This window comes from Electrophorus electricus, chromosome 4 (genome assembly GCF_013358815.1).
Source record: "Electrophorus electricus isolate fEleEle1 chromosome 4, fEleEle1.pri, whole genome shotgun sequence".
NCBI classification, from domain to species: domain Eukaryota; kingdom Metazoa; phylum Chordata; class Actinopteri; order Gymnotiformes; family Gymnotidae; genus Electrophorus; species Electrophorus electricus.
The window spans coordinates 19,894,470-19,905,994 of NC_049538.1; positions in this window are offsets into that span (position 1 = coordinate 19,894,470).

An 11,525-nucleotide genomic window follows, 5' to 3' on the forward strand; every position below is an offset into this window, starting at 1 on the left:
TTGTGTTTGTGTATGTGTGTTCACACACAGGTGGGAGGCTCACCCGGACTGGTGCAGGGCCTCTGTTCGTTCAGATGTGAGAGGGCATGTATCCACCGCTGCTTCTCTGAACTGCGTCCCGCATGTCAATTCGGTTTAAATGTAGCTTTTATTTTCACTGTCTAAGGGCTGTTCAGCTCCCTCCAATGCTTTGGCGTTACTTTCTTTAAGAAAAAATGAGCTAATTTGAATTTCATTATTTTAACTTTAAAGCAGAGAAATAAACCCACAGATCTAGCAGCTCATTCACTGCATAGAGTAGTTATTATTTTAAAACACTTTCCTTTATCCTGGCTTTTATTAATGGGACCTATGCCGCCTCTCCCCCTTCAAAAAAGAAAAGCAAAAGCAAGTGACTTTCATAATGGTCTAATGATGTGTGTGGTAAAAGTCTCACTAAAACAAAATGAAACAGACAAAACAAAACAAATCAAAACAACAAAAACAATCCCTGCAACTGTAATAAAGCTTTGGCTAAAACCTAAGCATACATATCTGTCTGTGGAAGATTGTCTCACACATTGCACACTACACAGTTCACATGTTACCAGTGTAACATTGTTCTTCAGCAAAAATTAGAACACGACAAGGCAATACTATTAATGGGCCTTGTGAATGTGTATAGCATTTGAGCTCAGGCCCATGGGATGTGAGAAGGAGGAGTTTGCAAAATAATTAAACAAACAAACAATAAAAACAGGAAGACAACTGCAGGATCCTAAGTTCATGTTAGCTGGGTTTTATTTGTTATTTATTGCTGATGTTGTCTGAGTGATTATTCAGACCTACTTGTTGCCCTGGTTACATGGATATTTTCAGGTCCTCTTTTTCTATGTAACTTTACAGTAACTTTAGTATGCAATTCACTTCCCGTATAATTGCAAAACACAGGAAGGAGTGGTCATGTTGTGCCTCTTTACCTAGATGCTGTACCATTATCTTCTAACTCTAATTTATTTTGTTTGCCAGAGACTGTAGAATTGCGGACCTTCACTAGTTCATTGGAAAGCAATTCAACCTTCCCCACCCCTTAAGAAAACTTACATGTGAAGCTTCCATGCAGCCCCTTAATGGAGATATACTTTAGAACTCTGTTATGGACATACGCATAACTAAATGCATGGATACCTATGCTTCACTTCATCTACACTTATACCTGCATTTGATGGTAGTATTCAAACAGCAAAGTATAATTATTTTTTAAGTATTAATAATTATTCCTTAATTAAGTGAATGATCTCTCCACATGTTCATGTTTTCCATTTGTTGCATTAAAAATACTTTTGCCACAACTAACTCTATTCTAAATGTTCCTCAGGAAACAATAGCCACTAGGTGGCAGTACAATGGGTCTGCTCCCTGACAAACTGTGTACCTGGTTTTTTATTATTATTATTATTATTATTATTATTATTATTATTATTATTATTATTATTATGTTTAAGGTGTAGACGTTTGTAAAACGTTTTGTACACTAGCAAGCCTTCGCTGTCCATTTAATCGGCTCACATTTCGTGACTGCGCTGGGGCGTTAAATCCGAATAATTTCGTACGGCGCACGCGCATTTCAATGTCCATTTAGATATATTGACGGAAAACATCTCCTGTCTCAGGAGATGCAGCTACTGCTTCTTCTATCCTGCTCTTAGCGCCAATTCAAGTGAAACACGCTATTTTCCTCGTTTCAACCAGTCACAAAAAGACGTGTCCAGTTTTTCTTAACGGATTTTGACCATCCCATTTGACATCACCCCACTAAACTACATCTCCCAATTACTCACTAAATACAAGTGATTTAATTATTTTTTTCGTAAGGAAAAACAATTCTATTGTGACTATTCATTGTGAATCAGACAGGTCGCGTGTCATTACGCATTGAACATTATATAATCAATAATTTATACGATTAGTCATATCACAATCATGTAAAATCAGTTTAATTCTCCTCATAGTGAACAACAACAACAATATTTCGAGTGCAATATATTTTGGTCTGGCGATATTACTTCCTACATAAGTGTAATTTCATTCCTTCATTGTCCACTAAAATAGAATCCAATGTGTCACAGAGCATAGCTAGTTTAGCATAACTAGCATAGCGTAACTCTTGGCAATGGATGGAATTAGTGCCTGTGGATGCTTTCTAAAATAGCATGAGCATAGCTCACACAATCTAACGATAAAACCCGGAATGCTTCAAAATGCAGCTCTAACTTATAAATTATGTACTCACAAAAGTTAATATTACATGCTTACATGCTTTACTGTTAATCGTTAGCTAGGTAGATAAAAGTGAGTGAAAACAAATACAAAAAAATGAAAATAAATTACCTACGGTGGCCTAGTAGTGCAAACCACGTCTGTAATGTTTGTAGTGAAGTACACAAAGTTTGCAGAGAAACACACACACACACACACACACACACACACACACACACACACACACACACACACACACACACACACACACATACACGTGTGTGTGTGTGTGTGTGTGTGTGTGTGTTTTAAGCATGTTTTATACATAAACAGTGAAAAAATAAACAGTGCAAAAAGTACCATTGTAAACTTGTTCTTAATTTCTTGTCAACCCTGTTACAAGTGGGAAAAAAATCCCAGAAATCATAATCAGTTGTCTTGAGTCACATGACTTTTAGGAAGTGATCTCCTTTCATTATGAAGAAAATGAGAATGCAAAGTATATAAGTTACAATTCTTGACCAAAGTCCTTGAATGAGCAATAGCAACTTAAACAGCATATGTTGACCAACAACCTGTCTGAACCTTTCCAGTCTGGCTTTTGGCCTTATACTGAGACTGCATTGATGGGGATTTGTAAATGACTTACTCAATGCTGCCGACTTGAGACAAATATAATTAATTTTATTGGATTTATCTAAAGCATTTGATACAGTATGTTAACATATTATTTTAGCTCATGTTAAAAAATATGTGGGTGTTAGGGAAATGGCTCTGAAGTGGTTTTATTAACACCTCTCAGTCAGGCAGCATTATGTTACTGTTGGTTCATTCTGTTTTGCCCGAGCTCCAACAACACAAGGTGTCCCTCAGTAATCAATGCTGGGACCTATACTTTTTTCCATCTATATGCTGCCTCTTAGACAGATGCTTTGTAAACATAGCCTTAATTATAATTTCTTTCCAGATGATACCTACATTTATGTCCACTGAAAGCCTACTGAAAAACATTCACCTCCAGTGGTGTCAGCATGCCTTCAAAACTTACTCAAGTTTAGTAGTGATAAGACTGAGGTAATGCTGTTTGACTCTGCTACTTCTCTGAGGTCAGTCCATTCAGTATGTCCTTTGATGGATACATTCTATGTGCTGCTAGTGTGGTTAGGAATCTCTGGGTCATACTTGATCCTGTTCTCTTCTTTCAACAACAGATATAAATAATATTGTCAAAACAGCATTTCTTGAATTAAAAAGTACCCCAGAAGCTTAAATGCTTGTGCATTCTTTTTTGTCTCCATTATTGTAATGGTCTTTTGTTTGGTCTTCCAGATAAACTAATCGGGAAAATTAAGCACATACAAAATTCAGCAGCCAGGCTACTGATGCGGGCTAAGGACTATGATCATATTACTGCTGAACTTTGTTCAGTCACAGAGAGTTGACAGGGTAGACACTGGCCTGGTGAAAGTGGGTCAGCAGAACGTCATTTGGCCAGGCCAAGTAGCACATGTCAAATGTAAATTACCAGACATCCTTCAATCTTCTGTCTCTGTCATGCTGTTTGAGCCAACTCAAGAGAGTTGGATATAAGAGATGGGTTAATGGGGTGACATAGAGCGCTCACAATAAATATGATGTTACCCTGCCCTGCCAAGCGGCACTAGGATATATCCAGCCATTAGCTGGAATAATACACACAGACCAGCCAGAGACATTCAAATAGTTTCTAATTACTGAGGTGAGCAGACTAAGATTTGAGCCGGTTCCCCAAGTTGACCAAAAGGAGTTGATGGAATCCTTCCATTGACATTAGCCTTCTCACCAAGGAATAGCTAAATGTAGTAAGGAAAATGTTCTAGAGTCTCTTGCTTTCACTTGCGATGATAATGATATGGGGTGCATTCCCAGTTTATAGCACTCCATACTAAAGAATGCCATGCAGTGTCCAGCATTCATACACATCTATCCCAAAGCCACTTCATCAGGAAGTGAAACAGTGCATTCAAGACCTGCTAGCACATGGCTGGACTGTGAAATCTAAGTCCCTGTATTCTGCACCTGTTGTGTATGGGGGAAGAAAGAGGGCACTCTTAGATTGTGCATTGAATACCATCTGCTGAATAAAAAAAAACATACCTGATTGACACCCTCTTCCATTGAGTCAAGATGTTTTCCAGCCTCTAGGGGAATATTTATGGTTCTCATTTATCGACCAGGGAAAAGCATACCTCCAGGAGTTCGTGGCTGAGGGGTTGTGTCATTTGACAGCCTTCATCAAGCTATGGGGCCTGCACGAGTTTGTGCAGATCCCATTTGGCCTTACAAATACACCGGCTGTGTTCCAAAGGAATATGGAAGGAATGCTTGAAGCTCTCCAAGATTATGGTTTTCAAAATCAAAAGCACACCAAATGCAGACATTAGTGCTAAGCCAGTAGAACCATGTTGTCTTTGAAAGCTAAAACAGATGAGCTTTGTGAGTTGCAAAAAAAAAATTAAAAAATCCTTAACTAGAGAATTTAAGCTTTGCACAACTTTAATTAAACATTGAAGACAGAGCTAATATATAAAAGAAACGGCAAAACAGGAAAGCAGTTAACAGCTAACTTCACTATACATTAGCATTCCTTGACTGTTCCCTAACAGTAGTCCAAAGCCTCCACATATGTAGAACATCTGCCATCTTCAGTAGTTACCATATGAGAACATGTCTGCTTATTATTGAGCTCATTGTCATGTTTAATTTTTGTATCGTTAATAATTCCATTTTTACCATTTTTGCATTTAAGCATGAATAATGTGAATAAATAATGTGAATAATGTGAATTTTGACATTATTTAACATTAACCTTACACAAATGTAACAAAGGTAATCAAAAAATCTTTAAAATTCCCTTCCAGTTGTGGTAACACTTTTCTGTTTCTTTTGTGATCTGAAAAAAAGTGCTGGCTATTAAGATAGCTTTTCATTTTCATTTTTTTTTTTTTTCTGATGTGTAATTCCCATGCAGGTTTTGACAAAGGAGGGAGGACAATTTTTGAAGTGGTATCCAATGGAATACATTCTCATAAAGCAGAAACAGTTTGGCTTGGTGAAAAACATTTGTATGAAAACACATAATACAGTAATGGTTGGCAGGATTCAAAAATGGATGTAGCACCTGTAGATAGAATTATAATACTGATAATAAACAATTACATCATATATTAAAAATTGATCAAAAGGAGATGCAAAGGGGCGATGGCAGATTTACAAGGGCAATGGTTTTTGTAATTTTTTTTTTACTGGGGGGATGACATCCCCTCACCTCCCCTCATCCCCCCCTTAAATTAAGCCTTGCTTGTTCATTTTAGAAATATGATACTACATAGTTTAAGTGTAATGACAGCCTTATGATGTGATATATACTTATAAATAGAATTGCTCTGTCACTTAAGCTTTGCCAACTTTAGAAACATTCTAAATATAGATTGTAATACATCTTAAAAGGTACTGTGAGGTCAACCTATTTTAGTTTGTGGATCAACACACACACACAAAAAACAAACAAACTTGTTGCCTAGTGTTATTAAATGAGATCCAATGAAGTAACTCATTACCTGAGTAGTCTTTTTTACTAGATACTTTCTTAGGAACTAATTTAAGAAGTTTATGTAATTGTTATTTTTAAGGACTTTGTGTGAGAACAGTTTTTGGTTACTTTCCCCACCTCTGATGTATGGATGTTGTGATTCTTAGTTGTGCAGCATTTAGAAGATTAAGGAAGCCTACTTTAGTGATGTTATATGTGCACTATTTATTAAAACTAGACCAGTCTCAGCTTTCTCAACCAGGGGTAGGACCATTTATTCAGACCCCCTATGAGGTAGGAGGTTTTATTAATGCCCCCCTTTAATAACCAGAGGTAGGAGGTTTTATTAACACCCCCTTCTTAACCAGGGGTAGGAGGTTTATTAACGCCCCCTTCCCAAACAGGGATAAAATTGTGACCTGGATGCTTTGCACTGTACTGTGTTTTCACCAGGACTGCAGTTGAGTGTGGTAATGTACAACCATAGCATTTGCTGGGGGTGGACAAAAAATGAAACCATTCATAATATGTATCTAATAAATAGTAGGACCAAACTTTTAGGTTAGCTATAGTTTACAAAAGTGACTGAAATGTGCAAGACTAAATGGACTAGTTTTCAACGTGTAAAAATTCTAGATCTTTAAGGAATGAAGGGCTACATGTGCGTCAATACTTTGTGCTTCAGAACTTAACACAAAGGTACAAAGAGGTTTAGTGAATTAGATGATTAGGAAGACCATGAAAAACATTTATCTTCATTCTGGTGTTTGTGGAAATAGCAGTGTGAATGAGAATAGGTGTTTGAACCTTGAATAGGTGTCTCTCTATGGGAAAAAAATGACTCTCCAATAACTTCTTATTTATGAACCTTTTTGATCAGTAGATGGCAGTAGTGCTTAGACCAGAAGAAATGCACCATTTTGTTTTCTCACAAAACAACAGTTAATCAACCCCTCAAACTGTGTGTGTGTGTGTGGGTGTGTGTGTGTGTGTATACACCTAATCTTTCTTTTATTTCACTATTTACAAGGTATTAAAATAATGAAATCACACGTGATTATGCTATTTTAAACTAAAATTGACCGCCTTAGATTTTAGATTCTTCAAAGTACTTCAAAGCCACCACTTACTTGACAACTTTGCACGCTCTTGGAATTCTCATATCCAGGTTCAAGAGGCACTCCCTATGATGTATGGTTCAATCTCAATCTCTCAACTGCCTTCACTTAACAACATAATGTCAACATAACATCTCCAACATAACATAATAATGAAACATTAAAAACATACACCACACATATTTATAAATATATGGTATAAAGTACCATATATTTGGTCCTGAACCTCAACAATTTCCTGAGTCAGGTATGTTTGTTTTCCCATGCTAACTTATAATTGGGAAAATCCTTGCATAAACCCTTAAGAGTCAGATGAGCATGTGAAAGTTAACATGTGCTGTAATTGTATCTAAGAATTGTACCTGGCCAGTAGCCTCATGTGTCATTGCCCTATTTCACCATGATTGGCCTTCTTCACTGACCGTCTCATTCTTTTCTCTGTATGTCAGCCCTAATGGAAGCATTACCCTTCCCTGCACTCAGGATTCTTGTTTTCTTCCATCACTTTTCCATCACTCTCCTGCAAGGAGTTGCTGCTCAGTTTATTATTTGGCCATCTCTGGCTCTTGGTTTGAACAGAAGTTGCAGATAGGAATATAAAGGATGTGTTGACACATAACTGCTGACATCATGACACCACATCACCCCTTTTTAGGGATTATACCTACAATCCCAAGAGGTCTATAGAGGGCAAATTGCATACTATGAAAGCCTCTGCTTCCAAGCCAAGTGGTCCCATATAATCACATTAATCCATATTCACTGAATGAGGGAGGGCAGATGGTGGGAGGGTTAGAGAATGCTTTTAAACACTCATACACTAAAGGATATTTATAGTTAGTGTCATTAATTAGGCGAATTAACATTGTTAATTAAAGTGGTTTGTGCCCTTTTCATTTTTTGCATTAGGAAAAAAAGCACACCCTTTCTATCACATGCTTCTTAGTTCACCTGGCTCTTTGGATAAAAGTAATAAAAAGTGAAAAAAAAAAGTGTCAGACCACTTAATAAATGTACTGCAAACCATTTCTTGAATTTAGCTATAGACATTCTCTCATAGGAAATTATTCAAAGCTGATATAAATTTTGAAAACTGCACTTTATATCTTTACATACTGCTAGTCATCACTGAAAAAAAGATGATTTGGAAAGACGTTTGGATAGAAGGTGTTCCTAAGTTTGGCAGAAGTTAGAACTGCAAACATGGACTGCACAGGGCTGAGTGGCATCAGAAGGATATTCAAGGCTAATTGTACCTTAATCTCTACCCCATCTATAGCAAACTTTCCATTGTCACACACAATATTTTGGCACTTCTCATACTTCTGGATGGAGGTAATGTGGCTCTGCTTGGCACCAGTGAAGACTATATGTTTTCACTACATAATATTAATTTCTTGATCACATATTACATTTCAAATAATAGTATCCACAAAGGCATCTACCTTAAGGAAGACTGTCATTAATGTTGCTCTGAAAGTAAAATGAATTGCGCAATTTGTACCTTATTATTTATCATTATTAATAGCACTTTCTAACAGCTTTTTTATTGAATCCTCATCAAAATAAATTGTTTACTCTAAATCTGAATCACAACATCCCTATCTGTTCAAACAGTACTGAACTCATCTGGAAATAGGTTAGAATCTTTAGAATGAATGTATATAGCACACATGTAGCATTGGCATTATGCACGGATTCTGTTCTGAGTGAAGGGCTTATTTACTCTCTCCCTGTATTCCTTCCCCTTGCTGTCTCCTGGACTTTTTTTTCCCTCAATGTGCTTTTTATAGTGTAGTCACAAAAGGAATTGCCATTGGGCTTCTGGGAAGTTCCTGCCTTTATAATAAAGGAGGCCCCAAGTGCTCAGCAAGAGTGGGTGTGGGTGATTGTGTGTGCATATACCGGCGAGGGAAAGAAAGACATATAAAGAGTGCATGGTTGCATATCTGTGTGCAAATGTACCCATGTCAGCGTGAGTGCTAGACAGCTGGAGGGAGACGGTGTTGCGAGAAATGGACCGAAGGGAAGAAACAGGCCACTTTTCTGATATTATGTACACACATGGCCCAACAGATTATCTTTTCAGCCCCTTTAATAAAGTCTATCCTACTAAAATCCACAGATCATTTGTATCTAAAGGTCTAAATGGATGGATTGAGGAATCACAGCACTGTCAACTGTTCTTTTGTGGATGAGAAACAATGACTTCCCATACTATGCAGTGGAACACTTTACAAATTTCTAATAAGACCTTAATTCCAGACATGTACCAATTCTTACTTGAAAAAATAATTAGCTATTAATCTAGACTGGTATACACATATATAAAGCTTCATTAATACTTAAGCTGCCCTTTAGAAAAAAAGCACCAAAGTGAGCTTAAAGACTCTAGTTCAAGACTGGAGAGCTGATGCGTTGGCCGTTCATGGGTCACCGTGTCTCTCAGACCTCACCCCCGACCAAAAACAACAACAAGAACAACAACAACAAACCCTGGCTCCCAAGGCCTTGTATCTGTGGTTAATAAAAAGCAGCTGTTTGGACCTATCTGATAGGCTCAGATATTGCTGAGGTTCGAGGACTGCAAGAGTGGAACAATGAGAAAAATTATTGTGATTCAGCAAAATAATTCTCCTTTGTATATGGTGGATTGAATTCTGTCAAATCCTGCAGTGAAATTATTCAGATTTTTTACTCATTTTATTACATCTTTAAAAAGTAAGGGAAAACACATCCTTTCTACTATAATAGATACTGTTATGTCAAAGTTTTCGGTTTTGTTGAATTTATTCATCATACTTTAATGTTTTCCATCACAGAAACAGTTTTACCACAATTTAAATTTCATTGTAGAATTTGGGGCATAACCATTGAATTTAAATGAAACATGCTTACATGCAAATTAAGGACATGAGGAGATGCTGACCCTCTCTCTATCTTTCTCATATGGTTAAATTAAATCTCATATCTATTTTTGTCTTGTCTCCATCTCACTGTTTTCTAGCAAACACATTAGTTTTTCCAAGGTTCCATATTACTGAAATGATGTCTCAAAGCACAGGATCACTTTTATTTATTGGGGACATCAAACAGACTGTGCTGTTTTTGATTTTACTCTGAGCCCATCGCTCCTCTAAGAAGCTGCGAAGTGAACATGCACCAGACGCATCAGTGTGATGTAATCCAGTTATGTAGTTTCTGGGTGTAGGAAAGACAATGGCATTTTTCCACATCTCCTCTATTGAAAGATGTAGTGCTATAATCAAAAGCTAGACATTAGTATTCCATTTAAAAAAGAAAGAAAGTAAAATTAATCAGACTATGGCTTTGATGAATCAAAGGGAAAAGGAAAAGCAAGAATTGCTCTGGCATTGTGACCAGACGCAAATTATTCTAATTATTATACTAATGAAACATGTTAATGTCAAACGTGTCCCACTAGGTGCGAACTGGTTATTTTGATCAGGCCCCTATAGTCCCCTCTCATTTATCAGTAAGAAGAGCGCAATAATAAAGGCCACAGACCTGTTCTAAGATAAGTATGAATAAAATGGAGCAGTACTATAGACAAACATGTGCTTCACACAAACAAGGGGCTTTGTGTGTGTGTGTGTGTGTGTGTGTGTGTGTGTGTGTGTGTGTGTGTGTGTGTGTGTGGTGGGGGTGTCAGCTTTTACAAGGAGAGCAGATGGTGCCACGCTCTCTTATCCCTTTTGGTGTCTCATCTCCACCACTCTGCTCATTTCCGTCCCCCTCCTTGTCATCCTCGTTTGTGAACAAGCAGACGAGAGGAAGAGAAATTGCATTTCGTCTGCTCTCATTCTTTCAGATGGTGTCTTGGTTGTGCAATATGTTCCTTGTGAGCGGAAGACAGCGTCTTTTAGCTAGAAAAGAAAACATGCAGGAAATGCTAACCTCAATGCTTTATCAGAGTAATGCTAAAAACCCCTTAAATGAGCACTGGGGCTTGATTCATTTATTAATTTTCTTTCTTTAGTAGGAAAAGATGATCTCTTTTATCTGAGACTAGAATGTAAACCTTTCTCTTTATTAGAAACTACTGAAATTAAGGAAATGTAGTCTGTGAAATACAGTCATTGAAACAATATGTAAATATTTTGATACATTCAATTTATTCCAGTTGCTTATAATAGTTTAGGTGTGTAAACTTAATTTCAGTGCTAGAGCTACATGGAAACCCATATGTTACGAAACCATCCTCATTGCAGAGGCAAAGCAGACTATGCTGCTACAGATGGAGTTTTTCATTTTTGTGTTACTCTTGCCACATATTTTGGACTAAGTGCTGATTCTAAACCAAAGACTGCTGTTTTGTTTCAATGCTTGGCCCACCTCTTCACCTGTGTGGAATCATTATCATGTTTTCTCAGGTTTTAAAATGCTATCTGAAAAAAACATTTTGAATATGATGTGTTTGATTAAGCATCTGGTAATGTAAATACAACAGTTGGAGCTGACTGTTGTCCTTTGTGCATGGTTTAGACAATTTTGGGAAATGCCTTTTTCTCATGAGCCCATGACTCTTTTATCTGCTGTGCTACATGTTGCAAGTATTACAGCTAAAGATGGCAAAA